Consider the following 24,065-nt stretch of genomic DNA (forward strand, 5'->3'; position numbering starts at 1 on the left):
TTTTATATTTCTAAATATCACAACTTGATCTAATTTAAGTCATTTTTAATTTTAATAAAAATTATTTCTTTAGAACATTTATTTGAACATTTCCATCGATTGTAGAAGCACTGACAAACTGTTCAATCCCTAGTTCATTGGGCATTTTCTTTTACTATAACAGATAGAAAAACTCCCTTGCTTTTAACAGAGCGTTTAATAATTTCTAACAACGAAAATTATTTAAACTGGGATTTAGCTTTTTTTATCTATGCTACAGTAAGTAGTCTTTAATATTTCTTCATTACACAGTGTCAAAATTCCGGGATGTGCCTATATGTACACTGGGCAAACGTTCTGAGGTAAAATTCTTCCAGCACAGGGGTACCTTTAAAGTGGAGACGACGGCACCGACATTTTTTGGCATGCATAAAAAACAGCAATTCTGTCAGTAAGCCCTAAATGAATTAATAGCAAACATGGTTTACATAAAATACATTTTTCCAAGAAAGTTTAGCCTTTGTCACTAATGAAACCACTAAATAAAGACATAAATATAGAAATCTTAAGATTTTTAAAATACATGACTTTGCTAAAATGTATTTAAAAATAAAAACAATTACAAACGCCAGCGGAGAGAGAGAGTGCTTACTTTGTCAGCACCCAAACAAAAATACTATGCTTTTATTCATTCTTAATCAGATGGTGAGAGTGAAGGGGGAGCGATAAGGTTGAAGGTGAGGAAAAAGAAGTGAAAGAGGGGGAAGCTTAATTGACTAGAACAGGGGAGGGATGTTGGTTTTGCATAAGGGGCGAGACTATGGAAATTAGGTCTATTTGAGAATGTGGAGTTACATGTTCTGGCTGTTTGTGAATTATCGTTGTTGAGTATGGAGTGTTGAGGTATTGATTTTGTGTAATGCTTTATGTTGAAAATTGAGATGGATTTTGTTTATGATAAAGAGGATAAACTGGGATGAGAGGAGGGGTTTGTTTTGCATAAGGGGCGGGAATATGATAATTGAAAAAAATTGAGAGAGTTTGCGGGCTATTTTTGGTTTGTATTTCGAATAATTCGTACAAGATATTAAGATTTGTTGATAATTGGAGGACGGTTTTGCTTTAATGGTTTGATATATTTAATTTTGTATTGTGGTTTATATCTATGTTTTTGGTTGGTATTATGTTTATATGGTTGTTTTTGTTGGTTGTTCGTTATTATGGTTATTGTGTCATTTTTGATTATTGGATGTAATAATCAAAAGAGAGAGAGAGCGAGCGCCTTCTTTTTACTTTTGTAGCCAAAGGGCCTTTCAGATCAGATTCCCTTCCCCCTATGGAAAGACAGACACATGTTTTCACAGTTTAGAAGTCGCTATTCAGACACAGGCAAGCAGCCCCTAGATAAAACATCAACTTTATTTAAACTCCAACGAAAGTATTAATAGTTTTTAATTACCGTACTCTTATGGAACATGCCACCAGCCATCTGCATTGAACACTAAAAAATAAAAACGATTATGATTGGCACTCCTGTAGCTTTTTCACGAAACCTCCTTTTTCACGAAACTTCCAACAGAGCTGTTCAACCGGTTTTTATCGGGCATCTCTTATGTCAGGCGTAAGTGATAAATATACAGTATTTAGCTGAAAAGTTGTACAACTCAACACATTTCGTTACTCTAGGAGGTTTCGTGAAAAAGCACATTGTGCTGCTGTAATAGTTTAAAAAAAAGTCTAAACAGTATCAGCTTTATTTATGGGTTGCAATTTAAAAAAAATCCAAAACCGCACTCAAAATGTAATTTAGCGCTTTCTGGCAAGAGGAGACACCCAAATTAGTAATGTAACATGCCACTGTTTGTGCATGAACAAGGTTATACTGCTATTTCCTTAGATACGCGATTAAAAAAAAAAAATTTGAATCTCCGGCGGAACCGGGCATCCATAAGAATCAATAATAAGTTGATTCCATACTGAAAAAAATAAGAGGAAAATACATTCCATAACAATCAGCGCTTTTATATATCACCTTTAAAGGTGGATTCTCAAAACGCTTTACAGGATAAAAACAACAATAACAGCAACAACAACAATTTTGTATTTCATTGCACTTTGAAAACCAAGTAATAACTTTATGTGCAAACGTTTTATGATATGTCGCTTTTGTGAATGTCTGTGGAGTGTATCTTATTTGCCTGTCTGTCCTGGCTGTGCTCTCTCGCTTGCCCTCCCCCCCTCTCTCCCTCAATTCAATTCAATTCAAGGTGCTTTATTAGCATGACAGATGGGTACAATCAGTGTTGGGTATTTACTTTGCTTTGAGATACCACTTTTAAAGGTGATATATAAAATTAAGGCTTTAACTTGCTTTAACTCTGCAAGTCTGAGCTCTTGTGTCCGTCCTATCCGAACCCAAAAGGATTACAATATGTATCTTTATAGCAAGTGGTTTACAGCTTTTTAGTATAGATTACACTTTTCTAAAATGTATTTAAAAAATAAAAACAATTACAATCTAATCTTTCCACTTTTGATCCCAAGATCCCAAGAAAAATAAATCTAAACGGGGAGAAAGCTATGCTGAAAGTTTCTTAAGATACTTAGAAGACAAAGATATCAATTTACGTTGCATTTTTCTGACCATGAATCAAAAAACACATATATTTAAACCCGCTTTTGCGATTTAAATCAAAACGCGATTTAAATCAATATAAATGTTTATATTGTAACGTATAGGTGACTATTCATTGTTATTAAAATGACTTAAATTCGATCATGTTGTGATATTTAGAAATATAAATTTGTTTGGTGCGAGTGAGGTTTTATTTAATCTCTGACCCAGGAAAACGTTTTATTTTTTCAAAGAAATGTTTGTTAAAAAAAAGTCATGGCTTTAGCTGGATTCAAACATTCACCATGTGACACAGGAGTCAGGAACCTAACCCACAGGGCCGCCGGCGAGGTCACGTGCAGAGTGCTGAAAAAACACTACAGAAACATTATCAACAGACAATGTACAGCGTATACTATTCTTGTGTTGCGTTACATGAACTTGAACTTGAACTTTATTGCCATATGTAACCGGTACTAGTACAATGGAATTCTTACTGAATATAATTATATCATTATTAATTTCTTGAGATACGCGATTCCATATTATATTCCCTTTTAATCAAATTCTAAAAGTAAGCTTGTTGACTCCGGTATCACGTTAGTTAAAGACTTCGATGCTTAAAATGTTTAGGGAGAAATTAAATACTGGTGTGTATTTTTTCTTTAAAGTACTGAGACCAGCCATATACTGTATGTTTATGTTCCAAAATTAATATTGTTTATGGCCTTCACACGCGTTACAGTATGCTCCTATTCTTTTTATGCTCAGGTACTAAGATTTCCCTTCAGTGGTAAAATTCCATATGAATATTCAATGCTAAAACAGGCACAGTAAAGACATTTACTGTAAATCTTTCTACGACCAACCAACGGACCACTAGTGCCCGTGTCGGTCAACCAATCACGTACCGCGGTATTTTGCGTCACGATGCGCGACGCCGTAGCCAATTACCTCCGGTACGTGTCTGTACCGCGCACTTTGAATGGCTGCATCTGTAGGTGCAGCGCTGTAACCCCTGTCCCTGTATGGTACCTTTCCTGATTCGAGTTAATAAATGTGTTGTTCAACCCCATTCCCTGAGTCCCACGCCTGCTCCATTCCGTATCAAAACCCGCGGTCGATACAATATTTAAAGTTCGAATACCGTTTTATGTTATGTCGTGATTGTTGACGGTATTTGTTTTTAAATTTGATTATAGGTCCTGTATTTTTTGAGTGACACGTGCCAAGCTTAGTAGTTAATTTTTCCAGATGTCATGTTAATAAGTTCCAACACACCCAACAACTTTAAATAACAACAGTATTTTCTCATGAAACACTGTGATTCTTAACGATGGCAGCGTGACAAAAAATATTGCTTTAAATCAAAGATTTTGTACAGGATGCATACACTGTCCACGCAGTTAAACTTGGTTTTCTTTTATGGCATGTCAGTCATTTATTTTATTTTCTCTTAGAAACAATGTGTCCCATGTTGTGCCTATCTATACGCTTTCGGTGAAATGGTTGTTAAATTATGATGTCATGTTTACTTCATATTCCTTTTCACAATTTTATTTCATCCCACTGAAGGACCAAAACCAACACCATATAATGAAAGTATTGTCAATCGATTGTTTTTCAATCGACTTGTGATGCTTTTTGCTAAGCGACTTCAGAGGAGGGGTAAACAAAGAAGTATTTTATACTCGCTCCTTAAATGACCGATTAAGAGGGGTTTTGGGAAACGCACAAAAAAGTAGCATGTACGTTACGCACGTACATCGTAAAGTTGCTCGTTAGTCTCTGAGGTTCATTGTTTTTGGGAAACTCACCCCTGTTTGAGCAGTGAAGGGCTGAAAGCAGAATGCTAGGCAGGAATGGAGTCTGCTTTCCACTGGCTCAAATTTTCACATGCACTCTAGATGACTGCATCTGTATATTGTTTTGTTTCTGCTTATAAAGCTGTTTAGGTTTACTAATCACACTAAACATAATTTAGCTGAATATACCAAAATATAGCTCACTTATATTAATTAACAAGATGTATGGTCCTAATACAGAACCCTGTGGTACTCCACTAATTATTTTCACACTTTTCATTGCTTCCCACTGTGTGTAGTTTTATCATTACCATAATTATTCTACCATTGTCAGAAGGTTTCTTGTAAGGTTTGTGTCTATTATTACCATTATTTTTTATAAGAGAAGTGCAAGTCCTGGCAAGTCTTCCAGTGGTGTGTTAATGTCCGGTTTGGAATTCTCTTAGCATCAGTCCTATCTGCTGGTGTTATATTTTCTACAAATATGCAAGTGTAAGCTTCAAAAACATCCTGACTATACTGGCAAATAACTTTCTTTTTAAAATTGTAAGAGAAAATCATACACTTACACAAAGATTTTAGAATTCTACATTAAAATGAACATGTCTTAATTGCATTGGTTTCTATCGACTGACTGAATATCATATAAATAATATTTCTAGGTAAAATGTATTACTTTTCATAAGTATAAATCTAGCAAATATTAAGTAATTTCGTATAACCAAATTATGTAAGTGTTCTTTGTGAATGCCCAAAGCTGTCTTATCTGTGCTGTGTTTCAGCGCAACCTCACAAAAGATAAAATTCACTGTGGAAATCAGATGGATGAAACATTATTACCCACTACATCTACAAATCCTGCATCCACGGAACTAACAATGCAAAGCTGTCAAACACATCTCAACAAGTTTAGACAGCTGAAAAGCAGACCCGACAGGTCATCAATATGATGATTATATGCTTTGTCAAGAGATATGACAAGGACTTATAAACTAAGATGCTCCTAGTGACAAGCAGGAACTTGGGTTTAGTATTACCATTATTATAATCATGTTTCTTCTGTAGCAACAGGAGTCCAAAACATGTATACGAAGACATCTACAACACTTTACTATTTAACTTTCAACTACTCAAAATGTCCTTAATCTTATATTGTATTAGGTTCAGCCATGCTTTTTTAGACGATGAGTTATTAACTTTGTTGAACTAAAATAACTCATTTTCATTCCAATTATTTTTATCTCAAAAACTTACTGTCATATTTTTAAAAGAATTAATTACATTTTGCAATAAAAACAAAGCACAATGGGATAGTTTATTAATTATACTACAATTTACAAATTTAAACAAATATGCAAATATTTACTAATGTTTATGGTTTGTGTGTGTTTAGATATGTGTTATGAATACCCTCTATTTTTATACTTTATTGAATAATGTTATTTTGGGGAGTCTTAAATAATTTTATTTGTTCATGTTTTGCTTCTTTCCAAAAAGGAAATATTTTATTTTTAGCTATTCCATTAAGTTCACCTAAGTTTAAATTTAAAAATTATAACAAGATTTTGTATATATATATTATACAAATAATTTGTGTTTTTGTGTATTCTTAGTTTACACAACCAAGTGACAATTTTTTAAAATAATAAGTGGATATAAACCGTAATTCACAATGACACATGAACAAATCAGAAACATTTATCAACTCTTCATTCTGATCAATGATCTACAGTAACAATTGCAAACAGGTGAATTTCCATTAATTTCGAATGTAATTCAATCAAAGGATAATTCTGTCCTACCTGAAAGTATCCTGGAGAGCACAGAGTTGTGTGGCCATTCTCCTTCCAATTTATGCCAATTCTTATCCTTTCACTCTGTAGCGGCGAGGCTTAATAATAAGGCAGAATTAAGTGTTTCTGAGCTTCCCAAATGAGGCCCCATTTCTCTGTTCATCTCTGTGGTGCAGCCACAGAGAAACTATTCATGCAAGATGTTTTCTTTTGATAAGGACAGCTCCCACAGCGGGATGCACTTAGCTAAGCCTGGCTATCATGATCAATGGTCATCCATTGGCGCCTATCTGTTTAGGGAGTGCCAGTTGGACATCTGGACTGCATTACTAAGTGTCAGGAGTAAGTGACTCATATCTCACCTTGATCAACCAATCAGGGACCGGTAGGGCCGAGTAACCCACGTGGGACTCTGATGCCCATGGAACTTTCAGCCAATCAATGAGCTGAAGTTCCTCCAGGTAAAAACAGGCAACACAGAGAGCCTGAGAGATTCAGATTCAGATTCAGATTCAGATTCAACAATTCTAAAGGGAATTCAAAGGAGAATTCCAGGGCAGGACGGCCCAGGAGCAGAAGGCTCCCAAGGGTAGGACATTCTCGCAGCGCGCCTCCTGACCATCCTGAGACTCAGCCCGGACAACCACGGAACGGCCAGTGTGTCCGAGTGCCAGAACTTTCCTTTGTTCTAAGAGTCTAGAGTGGAGGTTGCCAGAGAGTAACCAGCAGCAGGCCTCGTGAACAGGTTGGAACTGTGGACAGCTGAATTACTATTCAGAACTAGCTCTTCATCAGGAACGAACCGGTCCTCTTCCTGACTTGCTGGGACCCACAGTCATCTTTTCTCCTGTGCACAAACTTTGCTAGTTAAAGCCAACAGTGAGCATCAGCAGTGCACTGTCGCAAGCCGCACAGCACAGCCTGGCACGTAGCCAGAGAGCACGGATTGGACAGCAACAGCCTGCAACTGTTTCTTTGTGCCCGCAGGAGATCTGAATCCCCAGAGATTGGATGAGTATTCAACTTCAATGCATTACAGCTCAAGAATTCAATTGTTATCCAAACCAGTTGATATCAATTTAATTCCTAAGAGTTATGTACTTGTTTGAGTATCTAATGTAGAAGTTGTAACCAAGTTCACTTTACGAAACGGTCTAAATGAATGATATACTGAACGTATGTCCTCTTGATATGTGTAACACTTTGTAACTGACTGAATATATATCTTTTGTATTCTGATAACCCTCTCGATAAGATCTGTTAGGTTTATATGCATATTCTATGTATTAATAAATGTATCCTCGTGTATTAGTACCTGTGTGTGCGCGTTGTTTGAGTTATGTTGCATGGTTGGATTCTAAAGCCATCAAAAGAATCAACTTTGTGATTTACTGCTACAATTAATAATTGTCTCGGTAAATGTCCAAACCCTACAGAACTGGTGCCTTCAGAGAGCCACTTTTCTTACATATTTGGCATCCCTGAACCGGTTTTCCCTACAACTCAGACATTACTTTCAATTTTTAAAATTTTCTAATCTTCTTTGTCTAAAAAAGCATCTTAAGTTAAACTAGAATTGAATTATCCAACAAAAACATCACATAATATGAGCTTTAAACAGGTCTTTTAGAATTCTCATATCTGAACTCTGAATATTCATGAAACTGTTATAATCTTTTCTGTTCAAGAAATAATTTGTACCTTGGATCAATTATCTTGTTAAAACTAAATAAGCATGATGAGCTTAAGGTCTATGCACCTATTTGCAGTACAGCAACTGTCTGGTATTTACTTGAAATCAGCTCATTTGGCGAGCAGTGGTTTAAACTTTTCTAAACTAAGTATTCTAAAGCCCATGAGTTAACCAGGTAAATAACAAAACTCTGATAAGCCAAATGAGAGATTTCAAAGAAAATAGGATGTAGTTACAACATATAATGCCTTTATTCAGATAATTCCGATAATAAGATTTGATAGAATTTATTTATTAAATGTTTAATTAAAAGGATCATGAGGCTTGAGTGCTACTGTATTGCTGTATTTGCTTACAACTAAACAGAAAACTTTGTCTTATTATTAATTACCATAGCACAGTTGCTAAAACTAAATCAGATCTCAACCAGAGTGATGGCCTCAATTTTAAGTTATCAGGAAATTTTAAATTTCATTTTTACTTGTTTAAATTAATTAGGTGAGGAGAATGGGAAATATTTACAATTCTAAAAGTAAACACATATTTCAATTGATTCAAGCTCCTAACAAGACAGAGGAACTGTCATGAAGCGTTTTTCAGGACCCTTTTCAGAGGGCAGAATCTGAAGGGGAGTGAGACAAACAAAAAGACTAGGATCGGGGCTAGAAGAAGAACAGGGGGGCGTGTGCAAGGTGTGGTGTTGGTTGGGGGGGGTTGGCGGTGTGTCCAAGGCAAAAAATTCTGAAGGGAGTCCGTAAGAAAATCCAGGAAATGCAAAAGTCCAGAGCCGGTTGGTCCATCCATGACGAAGACAAGACATAGTTAAAAGCTGGAGTGGGATCTGGCAAAGGGTCAGGGGAATAATAGAGGGTAACGGCGCCAGGCTCTCCCAGCCCCAGCCCCAGACCCAGATGGTCAGGATGCCATTGCAAAGCCTATGCCGTCGAGCCCCTCCTGGACTCCCTGGTAGGCGGGCTTCCAGGCGTCCATCTTCCAAAGCTGAGTCCAGACTGGTAGGAGCATCTGGCTTTTGTAGGAAGGAGGCTGGAACCGGAGGCAGGTGCAGAAAATCAGAAATAAACAAGAAAGGGCTGGACCGTCCTTAAGAGAAGGAACTTACGATCGTGACAGGAACCCTCAACCCTCCCACCCAATGATATACTTGCTAAGCAATGAGACTTTCAGTAGTAAGATCCTTAAGGTCAGATTTCTTAAAAATTTGTTAAAGTAAGACATCTAGGAAGATTGATTGAAGATTGATAGGTTCCAAGTAGAACCCTTTGTGATGTCACCTGATTCAGGAAGGCTCATGATGGATGGCACATTCCGTCATAGTCTGACAGTTTAAATTGTTGCACCTCTTTTCAGTAACATATACTCTCCCTTGAGAGTAATATTGTCATTTGTCCCCTCATTGGGGAAATCTAGGATGTGTGGTGACTCATATTCTATTACTAAAACCTCTGTATTTTTTTCTCTCTTGCAGTATCCCAGGCTCAGGGATCTGTTTGCCAGGTTACACTGCCCTTGCAGAGCGACACAGCTCCGGCTCATATTCTTTCTATGCTTCACTCCTAGCTTCCATGGGCTCCTCCATACTCAAGATCCTAGTACACCTTTTGCTCTCTGTTTCCTAGCCCTTCACTCGCTGACTCTGAACATCTCACCATGGAAAGCCAAATCCCATGTAGCTTAATGAATAGCCTTGTGGTTTAATAGCAGTATAGACCCACACTCAGTCATTCCCATTTGGATGGATCCACTGCATCTGCTACTATTGTGATGCTGCCTCCAGCTCCTCGGTGTAACTCCCCCTCTCAGAGCCCTCTGTTCCTCAGTGTAAGTTTATCACACTCTCAATAGCAGCAACTAATTCACTCTTATTTCACCTCTCACCACTTATATCTCACCGTAGTCTGCATCTCACAAACAGTTATGCTTCAACTGGCTCTCTCATATTCCATCAGTCTGCCTCTGTTACACAGCTAACAGTCACTGAAGCCTCAACATTGCACCATCAGGCTGTATCAACTAGCATCTGCCAGTGCACCTCCCTTGTGGCTAGTCACCACTGCCTTCACACACTCAGCAATAATTAACAGCTGCCACTGCACCACCCTCATGCCCAACCAAGGCTACCTTCACACATGCATCAGTGGCAACATACTGTTGCCACTGCAGGCCTACTCTACACTAAAATTACTACCACCACCATTCTTCTTTTACAAAGTCAGTATCCAAACTCAACCTACTCTCTGGACTTACTTACTTATATACTTATTTTACTCACACAGTCTTTAGAGAGATTTATTACCCCAGGGGGCAAGTTGTTTTAAAGCAGCAGTGTTGGTGTACAGATGGACAGAAGAAAAGCAAAGAGAGGATGAACAATATACCTACATTTTTCCATACTATCATTGAATTGACACACCTTCCTTCACTTGGCCATGACACACTGCAAAGAGGCCTTGAAGTCATATAGCCCTGTTCTGTCAGAATCCTTCCAGAAGCTGTTTTGAAGTGCTTCTCTTCTGGGATAAAACTGCAGATAGCTGAGCCTCCTGTCTTCCCACACCCACCACACTCAAAATTCACCCACACAGAGAAGGAGAAAAATGTATTCTTCATAGCCTACTGTCCTAAACACACAACATAACAAGATAGAACCTGCTTGTTCATCACACAGAGCCATTGCTCCATTGCTGCTGGCTCACACAGACATACACACACCTTACACCCTTAGCTTTGGCCTGCCTAGTCTTACTGCTGTGCCTCCATATATGATAGGTGTACACATACACAAACATATGAGCTATTGAAATGAACTCATTTCAATAGCTCAGGGATAGCCAGATCTACTGCAATGTTCCACATGTGCAGCGTGAACTACTTCTACTGCCACTACTAACATGACTAGACAGCATACTCTACTGCTCAAGAGATATGATCTAGCTTCCTCCTCTGTCCCGAGCCTGGGACAGACTACCAGCCCTCTGTCTCTCTTAGTACATGGAACTAGGCAGTCTGTATTAATAATGCCACCAACAGCTGTAGCTCATCAAATTACTGACTCCTTACAGCTTCCCATTCTTAAACATAGAGGCATTGCATTGCCTACCCCTAGTACAAAGCTTATTGTCAGGTAACTATGTTATTCCCAAGTATCTTACAGTATGTGACACAAAGAACAAATTTCACTGGAAGAAGTAATACCCTCACATAACCTGTCTATGCACTCCCATCCCCTGAGGTGGTGCTTAAAAGATGTTTTGTATTTCACTTTACAACACTAATTTAGAATTGATAACATCTTTCAATATGGTGTACCTCTATGTTTTAAACATTTAAACACTTATTTCAAGTGCTCTAAAACCCCAAAAATACAGAATTAGTCTTGAGCCTACTATGATGTAATGACACATTCACATTTTCCTTCATTGATATTTTTAGTGGCCTGATCCTATTCTATCTCTATAGATTGACTTCCTCTAAGACCATAGATCACACGCAAGTCCCTTCCTGAAGATGTATAAATGTACTTTGCTCCCTAGTAAGGTATCCTTATTTGGACATCCTCCCTCATAAAACTCCATGCACCATTTTCCCTGCTCCCTCCTCCAAAACTCCTTGTTCTGCAGTACTGTACTTCCTCTGAAACTGCTTGTTTCTGCTTCCCAAACTCCCTGCTCCTTGTCTGAAATTTGCTCCTCTTTATTCGGTATGAATCACATTCAGGGCTGGCCCTAACTTTTTGGGGCCCAGTGCAAGACTTTGGAAAGGGACCCCTCCAGATCACGATTTGATCAGAACCTATTATCATTTCCCAACAAAACCTTATTTTACTACTTACAACAATAAAATAAATAAATGATATAACTAGAAAACATTTATGAACCAGCTATGAAGCATACATAACAAATAATTTATAATTGAACATGAGATACATGTTTTACAAATAGTATGTATTTTAACATTGAAAGTATTTATAGCAAAAAATAATGATAAACAGGATCTCTGTTACTTCCAAATTTTAGCAAATCATAACTTAAGAATTACTGCATTAAAACATTTGTCTAAATGAATTGCAGAAATAAAAAATAAATGAAAAAACAATCACTCAGTAACAAGGTAGGTGATATTAGAAAAAACTTGGCTGATGGGAAAGCTTCATAAAAAAAGTTCTATAAATTAATTTGCCTCAGGTATGTTTTAAAATAATCCACAACAGCAATGGAAAGAGCCACACTTGTGTGCATTTTATTATATCCATACTTTATAAAAGGACAGAACACACTAGAAAGGGATGTTTCTGTCCTTTATGACCACTCCTTATATATCTCTTAAATGTACAGATGCAGTCAATTAAAAATGTGCGGTAAAACCCTGTACTGCGTGGAATTATCGACAGTTTAGCACGTTATACCACAGTATGTGATTGGCTGGACAAAATGACCGACAGGCAGCACTTGTGGTGCATTGGTTGTTAGTGAAATGATTGCTTCATTTAATCTCTTTACTGTGCATGTTTATCTGCTTAATATTGAATATTAATATGGAATTTTACAACTAAAGGGAAATGTTAGTAGCTGAGCATAAAAAGAAGAGGAGCATAACGTGTCTGAAGGTCATAAACAATATTAATTTAGGAATATAAACATATTATGTAAACTGTATATGGCTGGTATTGGTGTTTTAAATAAAAATACACACCAGTATCCACTTTCTCATAAACATTTTTAAGCATCAAAGTCTTTCATTCAGTTACATACTGTGGTTATGTTGGAAACATTTTTATGTGCTTCTTCTGACTATATTAAGTTTATATACTTCATAAAAAGTTATAATGTTTTAAACTTTTCTATGAATACTTGCACTCGTTATCACAGTAAAAAATGCATACTTTTTAGAATTTGATTATCTAAATAATTGATTCGTACTGTATCTAAAGAAATTAATAAAGGTATAATTATATTCATTTGGCTAAAATTATTAAAGTAGTACACTTTCTTTGTAAATATCTGCATCAATTGACTCATTCACCTGTGATTACTTGGAAATTTATTGCCTGCCCTTTTCAGTTATAGCTTAAGTGTCAAGTAATGGCTTTGGTGCATGACTCACTTGCTGGAGGTTGGGGGTTCAAACCCAGCTCTTGCCATGAATTTTCATTTAACAAATAAACATTTATTTGAAAATCTAAAATAGTAAATATTATCGACACTATATTAAATTGGTTGGTTTTTCTAAATATCACAACATGTTCAAAGTTAAGTGATTTATTAATAACAACTAAAGCTTTCAAAGTGGTTTATTTTAAAATAGTATTTTGTTCGGGGTGATTTGTCACTGTTTTCACAAATTTCAATTTATTAAACATCTATTTTTGAGACAGGGTGTTCCAGACATCTGTTTAATTTCTGAAACTCCATTTGCATTCCATGTTTCAACCTTTTATATGAATACTTGCACACATTATCGCAGTAAAAAACCTCATACTTTTTAGAATCTGCTAAATAGGGAATATAATATGGAATTGCTTATCTAAAGAAATTCGTAACGATATTATTATAAGGATCTAAATATATGTATTTATATAGCTGATGGTATTACTGTAATCTACTTTCTTTGTAAATGTGTTTTATTTTTAATTTGACTCATTGAAGCAGGATTACTTTGAAAACATTTTTAAGCTGTTCATCTTAGGTGTGTATTATATTTTTTTATATATTCTAACACAGTCAATATTCAATAATATTAATAAAGATATAAAAACATTAATGACACAGAGCCTGCAACCTACAGATTTAAAGGTCACTATTTCTGAAAAGTTTTACAGCATTTACTTAAACAATATTTAGTATCTGGTTGCATTTTTAGAAACCTTAGTTTAAATAAAGCGGATCCCAGGTGCAAGTGACTTCATAACACGGGAAGGCATTATGCTATATTTTTTATACATCAGTTAGAGCCTTCTGAAATCTCTCAAAAACATAAAAATGTAACATAATATTGTGTGGCACAATGGGCAACCGATTCTTTTAATTTTAAAGAAAATCAAAAATAGGAAACAATAACGTATGTGCCTTAAATAGACATTGCATGGTTTTAAAACAGCTCTGTGAAGTTGGCCACCCTACAGACAGCACAAACGATGAAACTCACCTCATTCGATAGTGCTGCGTTTGTGCCGGTTTGTGCAGTTGAAAGTAACTTCCCAGCTGCTTTCATTCCTGAGATATAGTGCCTTTTTTTCAGGGGGTGACATCACTCAGCCCCCCTACAACATCTTAGGGGAACCGGACCAATCTCAATCATTAGTGCTGTGTTTGTGCCGGTTTGTGCCGTTGAAAGAACCGTTTGTGCTGTTTTTATTCCCTAGATATAGCACCTTGTTTTTCCGGTGATCATGTGACCATGCACAGTGAGTTTGACCTCCATTAACCCTGTCTGCTGAGTTCAAGCGCTCTGTTACCAGTGCAATTCTGCAAACTTTGTTCATCTGTTTGCCCGGGTGGGGGGCTGGTGGGGAATTTTGCATTTAATATCATTATCTTCTATGTGTTTGTATGAACAGGAAAATTAAAATTTTCTCCAATATCATACCTGAATCAGAAGAGCTGGGAGTGTATCCTTAAAAAGTGAACATTAGAAAACAGTTGTATGTTCTTACAAAGAGGTTTTAACGAACACGTCTTAATACCTCATAGCAGTGTCCTTTTTTAAAATCTGAAGAACTAATCAGTTTCACATTGTCTCCTTCTTAAATAAACATAGGCATCAAGGGACGTGTGAAGATTCGGCCTGTCTGTCGAGCCACGTATTTAAAAAGACTTGAATTTGCAACTTTCTGTACCATTGTTGCTCTTTTTTATGCAAAGCACATTTGCCAACGTGAAAAGGAACCAGGAATTCAGGACTTTTTTTTAAGGGGCACTATGTTCAAAGTTTACACAGTTCATTATACATCCGAGAAACAAGAGTCTACCATCTCACACATGCAGACCGTGGCAATACTGGAAAATATTTTTATTTTCACAGAACAGAAGTGAACATATATCAAGGTTCTTTGAAAAACTGGCATCATCCACGTGTTTGTATTTACGAGGTCTTATGCGCAAACATGAAACGGTTAGTTCACAACCCTTTTATCTTTGTGTTTCTGGTTAGTCCTTGGTGTAGATTACAGCGTGAGGGCACACCTTGACCTCTGAAGACACAGATATGAGTGCCTTTGTTAGATCGTCAAATTTCTCCCAAGTGAAGACGTGTCTTTTGCAGTATGCAATGTAATGACCCAGGACATGTTTGCTGGTAGGTAGGCTCTTAATTTGAAGGTCTCCTCATTTAATTCAAGGTTATGTGAAAAATCTTAAAGTTGACACTCAAAGATATTTTGAGACTGGATGGTGTTTTCTTCATGACTCAGCCATTCTCCCATGTCACAGTCAATGACAAGCTGTGCTCTACAGTAACAATCTCAGGCAGAGCAGACATCCCTCACTGGGAGGCAGCCCAGAGCGCTCAATCAGCCTGGAGCTAAATGTTCCACTTGGAAGAGTGTTCTCCTGGCCAGGTTCTACAGAGGGTTCAGTGTGGGGTAGATCACCGAGCCCTGAATAAGATGCTAGGGCAATTCAATCCAGGCATAGACCCCCCGGACACGATCTCAGCTGTCTCCCTGCCAGAGGAGAAACCATACAAATTAACCTCCAACCACTGAGACAGCTAGTGAAAGATATAGAGAATTGACCTGCCAGTATCAGGGAAAAATGTTGAGACCTATATCATTGAAATATACACTACAGATGATGCCAGAAGCCGCAGAACAAGTTATGTTGGTGAGAAAAACTACTAGCTGAGCAGTACGAGTGGATAGCTAGCCAGGGACAGGAAATCTGTAATAGCTTTGAGGAGCTGGGTCAGGCAATGATCCAAGAGTTCTCGGCGTTCATCAACCTAATCTCTGCCATGGTTGCTGCCCATCACAAAAAGCACGAGAGAGACCAATCCCTTGACATCCCTTGAGTTCTCTCAAGAATATTACGAGAGACTTAGATGCACTTATTTTTCAGGGCAAAATTATGAGGGTTTTGAAGAGAACCTAAATTTCAAGGGATTGTTCATTGCAAATCTCCACCCGTCAGTCAGAAAAATTATTGTGATGCATGTTGATGCACAAACAATGAAATTGACTGATATTAGGAGATTAGCACAGAAAGCCTGGGAAAATTAGGTCCCTGTTCCTTCAGAGCGGAAAGCTGCTAAAGCTGTGTTCGATTTAGCAGGTCGTGTTGACAATTCATTCCAGCTAGAAGGAGCAAAGACTCCTGAGCCTGCTATGCCCCGGCGCAAATCAGGCAGACAGGACCACACCAAGCATCCTAAATGCCATGAGAATGCCAGGGGAAGGAGCGGGCGCAAATCAGGCAGACAGGACCACACCAAGCATCCTAAATGCCATGAGAATGCCAGGGGAGGGAGCGGGCTTGACAAGACTAGCAAAAAGGCTAAGTGAGAGGATTTGTTAGCCGCCCCCCTTTCCAGGCTTGAACAGCCATTACTTGAGAAGCCAGGACCTTCTCTCCTGATGGCTGCTGAAGTGTAAATGAGCTGAAGGAGGTCATGGCCCCCTCCGCGGGAGGAGACAGAGACCCGCCCCCTTCCCCACTCTCAGTCTGTCTGATTGGGAGTGAAGAAAGATATAAAATGTGAAGAAGGGGTTAACTGATTCCTTTCTGCACAAAAAGAAGAATGTCTTTTAGAATTCCATTCTAAGTCTGGAATGTGACACAAGACATTCCAGACTTAGAGTTATGGCAGGAAAGGGGGATGACTTTAAACAATACTTTGGTCTTATTGTTCCTTGCATGCAATACAACTCAGCTGCTTAAACTTCATCTCGGGATCCAGAACTTATTTGTCTGTTACAACAGGAGGAAAGGGTCCTGCCTGGAGAAGATTCATGACTTTGATTTGGGTACTGACCACCCCTGAAGCCAGGAAGAAGTCAGACTTTAGAGAGCTTCTAGAAGACCTAGAGCAGAAAGGTAACGCAAAACACATTTATATCAAAGTCACCACTGGAAACATTTTACACAAGGAGGCACTGATTGACACTGGAGCTGAAATTTGTTTGATGTCATCAGACTTATTCGGTGAACTCAAATGGGTAGCAAAAGAAAAAGGCATGAGGTTGAAGGTTGAATGTTGTGAGTCATATACAGATGCAGCTATGCAAAATGCGCAGGCGATACTGCATTATTTTCCGGTGCGCTGTACGCATTCTACCGCGAGTTACCGGTAAATACCGCTAGTTACCGTAAATTCTCCTATAATACGGCAAGCAACATAATAGTATCCGGAATTTCCGCAAGGTGGAGTTAATAAATCTCAACCCCTCATGTTTGAGCTGTCGCCATCAAAGTCTTTAACGGAGATATTACTAATAGTATTAATAATGAATGACCTTGGATAAGCTGTAAGTGTAAACTCAAAGTATTGCCCTGGTCCACATTCTTTTTTTCATTGACCGTCTTTGTAAAAGAAACACCACAGCATTTCGCAATCACGCATTTGTTTCCAATCATGCAAAGTACAGTAATTTTTGATAATCGATTCACCATGCCTTTCACATGCTCATAAAAGAGATTGATTTAGGAACATAAACATATTACCTTATACAAACTGTACTGTATACAGTATGTATATGTATATTTAATGTCTTAACTGTGCCCGTTTAAGTATTGAATATTTATATGGAATTTTACCACTGAAGGGAAATCTTAGAGCCTGAGCATAAAAAGAATAGGAGCATACTACAACGCGTGTGAAGGCCATAAACGATGTTAATTTTGGAACTTAAACATACAGTATATGGCTGGTCTTGGTACTTTAAAGAAAACATACACACCAGCATTCCATTTCTCCCTAAGCATTTTAAGCATCGAAGTCTTTAACTAAAGTGATACCGGAGTCAACAAGCATACTTTTAGAATTTGATTAAAAGGGAATATAATAAGGAATCGCGAATCTAAAGAAATTAATAACGATATGATTTTATTCGTGTACTGCGACAGGGCTGTGTAGGGCTGTTTCGCCTCTCTCTTCATGTGACTTCCTTTGTAGCCCACTGGTCGACATGCCTGATTACCAACTCACTGGTTGTGTGTTCAAATCTAACTGGTGCTGTGACTTTTCTTTTAACAAACATTTCTTCGAAAAAAATAGAATAGCAATATTATGGACAATCAATTGACTTTTATATTTCAAAATATCACAACATGATCGATTCTAAGTCATTTTTGATAGCAATGAATAGTCGCCTTCTTCCCTTCTGACAACGGTCCCTGCGTCCGCTTGCTGCTTCTACTGTGTGTGTGTGTGTGGAGGGGGGGATCCCTTCAGATCTCCCTTCAGATTTTAAAGGTTATTAATCATATCTTCGGTGTCACATCTTACCAGTGCAGCTGATCTTTTGCTGCCTGGGTGGGTCAACTATCACAAAGCTTTAGAGAACCTAACATTTCTATTATCAACAAATTGTAAATTTTTAATAGAGTTCATTTTTATAGAGAAATGGAGGCTGGACAGTATGCATTACAATATAAACATTTGTATTGATTTAAATTGTGTTTTGATTTAAATCGCAAACACGTGTTTAATTATATGTGTTTTTTTAATCATAATCAGACTAATGCAACATAAATTGATACAGTATCTTTGTCTTCTAAGTATCTTAATAAACTTTCAGCATAGCTTTCTACCCGTTTAGATTTATTTTTCTTAGGATTTTGGGATCAAACGTGGAAGGATTAGATTGTAATCGTTTTTATTTTTCAAATACGTTTTAGAAAAGTGTAATCTATACCTGCCCAGACTGTACGCCTTCCTTAACCCCGCCCTGACCACTTTCACTCCTGTCCTGCTCTTCCCTGCGCACCCCAGCCGGGTGCTCTTCGGCCTCTGCCTGGGACGAATGTATATTTAGATATTTACACCCGGCGCGGCACCGAGGGAGTGTCTGCACTTATAACTTAGTTTTTAAAATTAGTCAAGCAATTTGAAGCATCTCCTTTTACTTTTAAGTCTCTTAAATACATTGAGCAAAGCTTTCTCACCACCTAGATTACTTTTTGATACAATCCTTACACAAAGCAGAAACTTCTTGTATTTTCCGATGACATACAGTACAAGTGGAAAGATTGCAGATTTTAATCGTCTTTAATTTTGTTACGTTATACGTTTTAGGAACGTTTCATCTATACAAACACCACAAAACTATTCTTGATTGTATTTCTGAATGTTATGTTATACCTACAGTAGTTCACTGCTTTAAATACATCGAATTAAGAAAGTTAGGCATAGCACTTTAGATCTTTTTTTCTGAACCGGGGAAAATCTGATCATGTTTCTCTATAACAGTAATAAAATACATTATTTTACATATCACCTTTAAAAGTGGCATCTCAAAGCAATAAAGAAGATGGAAAAACAGTTAAAAGGGACCAAAGTAAATACCAGACAAACGCAAACGCGTTTTTAATAAAATGCTTTTATTAATTCAGCAGAGAGTGAGAGGGACATCCAGCAGAGAGAGACACACACACAGGTTTCCATCGACAAAAGTCTGCATTTTCAGGAGTGTCTCTAGCCTCCCAATCCTCCCCAGTAATGCATCGTACTGCTCCAGCTGCTAACGAAAAGTCTCCACACAGGTGCCTTTTGCCGAAGTCGGGAGACATTAGAGGCTTGCCACACCCGGAGTGTTAAACCAACGCATTAGCATGTCAAAGCCCATTGAGGACCCGGGCGCAATAATTGTTTTGTCCCTTGATTTACTGATTTGCATTAATTATGGAAATCGAGTTCCTGCTCTTTGCAGACGACCTGGTCCTGCTGTCGCCCACAGAACAGAGGCTGCGCCAGAACCTGGCAGAACCTGGTCAAACTCTAAGAGTATGTATCGGCTTGTCCCCTCCTCCCGCCCCTATCTGTGTACAGTAGAGCCTCCTGTCCAGCCAGCACATGTCCACAGACATTCACAATGGCAACATATCATAAAACGTTTGCACATATAGTTAAATTATTAGTTGTTTTTCTGGAAGTTAAAAAAAACACTTGAATTACTTATCCAGTCTCTCGAAATAAAGTTATTTTTCAAGCAATGCAACAAACGTCGGGCAATGTGTTTTTTTTTAATCCAACATTGACAGCCACATCTTAAATCTTGTCAGTCAGCTCTTTTTTCTCTATTTGAATTGTGGCTTACACATCTCACAACTTTAAAAGCTAGAAAAACAGGTTTCGATTCACATTAGCTGGCGAGCCTTGTTTTGTCAAAGGACAGCACAAAAAAACAGACAATACACAGGGAAAGAGTTTTTTACCCTCTGTCAAAAAACCCAAATAACCCGGGGCAGAGACTCTGGGGGGATCATTGTGTGGTACAGAGCGGAGCTCAGTCAATTCTTATGGAATGTGTTTTCTTTCTTCTTTTTTTCAGCATGGAATAAACCTGTTACTTGATTCATATGGATGCCTGGTTCTGCCGGGGACTCAAAACATTTTTTATATTTTTTTTAATCGGGTATCTAAGGGAATAGCAGTATAACCCTGTTCATGCACAAACAGTGGCATGTTACATTATTAATTTGGGTGTCTCCTCTTGCCAGAAAGCTCTAAATTGCATTTTGAGCGCGGTTTTTGACTTTTTTTAAATTGCAACCCATAAATAAGGCCGATTGCAAAAATGCACTTGGAATCTGTCCAAGCCCTAGTCTGTCAGGCATTTTCTTTTACTGTAACGGACACAAAAACTCCCTTGCTTTTAACAGAGTGTTTCATAATTTCCAACACCGAAAATTATTTAAACTCTGACACTCAAAATGCAATTTAGAGCTTTCTGGCAAGAGGAGACACCCAAATTAAAAAAAAATAAAAAAACGCGATTAAAAAAAAAAATAAAAAAAAATTTGAATCCCCGACGGAACACATTCCATAAGAATCAGCCCTTTTACAGTATATATCGCCTTTAAAGGTGGCTTCTCAAAACGCTTTACAGGATAAAAACAACAAGAACAGCAACAACAACAATATTGTATTTCATTGCACTTTGAAAACCAAGTAATAACTTAACTATATGTGCAAACGTTTTATGATACAGATGCAGCCATTCAAAGTGTGCGGTACAGACACGTACCGCAGGTAAGATGACACGGGGTACTGCGGTGCGTGATTGGTTGACCGACAGGGGCACTCGTGATCCGTTGGTCTGTCGTAGAAAGACTTACTGTAAACGTCTTTACTGTGCCAGTTGTAGATATTGAATTTTACCACTGAAGGGAAATCTTAGTAGCTGAGCATAAAAAGAATAGGAGCATACTGTAACGCGTGTGAAGGCCATAAACGATATTAATTTTGGAACGTAAACATACAGTATATAGCTGGTCTCGGTACTTTAAAGAAAAAAATACACACCAGTATTCCATTTCTCCCTAAACATTGTAAGCTTCGAAGTCTTTAACTAACGTGATACCGGAGTCAACAAGCATACTTTTAGAATTTGATTAAAAGGGAATATAATATGGAATCGCGTATCTCAAGAATTTAATAACGGTATGATTATATCCGTGTTCTGCTGCAGGGCTGTGTAGGGCTGTTTCGCCTGCCTGTTCATGCGAGCTGTCTTGTAGCCTACTGGTCTAGGTGCGTGACTACCAACTGGCAGGTTGTGTGTTTGAATCCAGCTGGTGCTGGACCTTTCAGTTTTATTTATTTATTTTTTAATCGCGTAACATAAACATATTACCGTATGCAAACTGTACTGTATACAATATGTATATGTATATTTAATGTCTTAACTGTGCCCGTTTAAGTATTGAATATTCATATCTAAGTTTACCACTGAAGGGAAATCTTAACATAAACATACAGTATATGGCTGGTCTCGGTACTTTAAAGAAAAAAATACACACCAGTATTCCATTTCTCCCTAAACATTGTAAGCTTCGAATGAAACCACTAAATAAACACATAAATATAGAAATCTTAAGATTTGTTTTATTTAATGTTGGTAGCAGGATGAACTGTCAGAGTGTATATTTTGTCGCAAAGTTGCTGCAAGATGTTAACAGTGAAAAAGGTATTTAGAAATGAGTTATTTCAAGATGAAAAAGAAAACATACACGAAACATGGTTTCATTACGACCAAAATCGGTCTTGAGATATTTTTAACTTGATTTACAGTATTTGAGAGGTATGTCTTAACACCGATACTACAGTGCTTAAGTACTGCTCACGTATATGTTTCTAGGTTTGTATTATGCATTTCATACGGTCAAATTACTTTTGAGCAACTAATAAGAAGCGCGAAACGGTATGCGTTTTAGTTTCGTTTTGTGCTGGAACCCGTGGATTGATTAGACATATCAAGTACATACAAGTCATTTTTTAAATGTTGTAGTTCGTCTTGAAAAAATGTTACGAGTACATCATCTATCAACAATTACACAGGTTCTGTTTCCATATTGCGGATTTTGGTTAGGTATTATCAAATCCAGTGGCGCTGTGTTTTAGTTTACTGAGTCCCATGTCACATGGTCTGTGATTGAAACCTGTAAAACCGGTTTAATTCGTCACAGCCAGCACTCTTCAGGTGTGAGGGTCTTCTGCTCAGAATGAAACGCTAAAATGTTTGTGTATATTCTAATGGTAGTGGGGGCAGGGTGTGTGGAAACAGTTTTGGTTGAAATTGCATTGGAGATCTATGTTTGTATTATGCATTTCTATCTGGAAGAGGTGTTAGTGGGGCCAGCAGGGGGTGCTCACCCTGTGGTCCATGTGGGTCCTAATGCCCCAGTATAGTGATGGGGACACTATACTGTAAACAGGCGCCGTCCTTCGGATGAGACGTAAAACCGAGGTCCTGACTCTCTGTGGTCATTAAAAATCCCAGGGCGCTTCTCGAAAAGAGTAGGGGTGTAACCCCGGTGTCCTGGCCAAATTTCCAATTGGCCCTTACCAATCATGGCCTCCTAATAATCCCCTTCTATGAATTGGCTACATTACTCTGCTCTCCTCCCCACTGATAGCTGATGTGTGGTGAGCGTTCTGGCGCACTATGGCTGCCGTCGCATCATCCAGGTGGATGCTGCACATTGGTGGTGGTGGAGGGGAGTCCCCATTACCTGTAAAGCGCTTTGAGTGGAGTGTCCAGAAAAGCGCTATATAAGTGTAAGCAATTATTATTATTATTATTATGTTCTTCACACCTGAAACATTTTCTCTGAAAGCATTTTCTTCGCAGTTTAACCGATCTTGTTACAGCATGTTACAGTTTACTATTATTAACCATATTAATTTTAAGTGCTTAATGTAAAATCTTGTAAAAATATATTTTCATTGTTCAAATATACATTAAGTCTGACTATCATATAATAAGTTAAATACAAAACTAAAGAAAAAATAGGCTTAAATATAATTCAAAATATTTTGCTAACAATGTTAACTGTTTATGAATAATAAAATGTATTAACTAAGGAGTAGGATGGCACAGTTGTTAGTATGTTTTTTGTTTTGTTTCTTTTTCATAAATACAACAGTAGTACCTGATGTCTCAGTGGCTTTCAAAATTAAATTATGCATGCAAACCTGTGAACTAGAAAGATAACTAAGATATCCATCCATTATATTCCATAATATCCATGAAATATATGGCGCTGAAATACAGTATGTGTGACGCATAAAAGACACCAAGGGATTGGGTGAGCTCCCTTCACAAAAAAAACTGCGAACCTGCACTACAGCGACCACAGTACAGTATGGAGACCAAGACCTTTTACGGGAAGAGACGGGGTGCTTCTGCCGCCCCAGCTTCCAAAGAGCAAAGGGTAAGCAAATACATTAGACTTCATCTGACATACGCGATTACAGCGCATAGTACAAGGTATTATTGCCGTTTTGAATTTTAAATTCAATTATAAATATTTCTTTGTAGCCTGTTCTTCAAGAAAACACCGCACGGGCGAAACGATCTACGACCAGGACAGTAAAAAAGAAAGCGGTAAGACGGAAAAAAAGAAAAGTTTATTTTGACTTCTGTTCCGCGACTGATGAATACTACTGTGTGACTTTATTTCTTACATGAATTATGTTATTTTGCCACAGGCCATGGGTCTCTGCTC

The sequence above is a fragment of the Lepisosteus oculatus genome, chromosome 12, assembly GCF_040954835.1.
Source record: "Lepisosteus oculatus isolate fLepOcu1 chromosome 12, fLepOcu1.hap2, whole genome shotgun sequence".
Taxonomy (NCBI): Eukaryota; Metazoa; Chordata; class Actinopteri; order Semionotiformes; family Lepisosteidae; genus Lepisosteus; species Lepisosteus oculatus.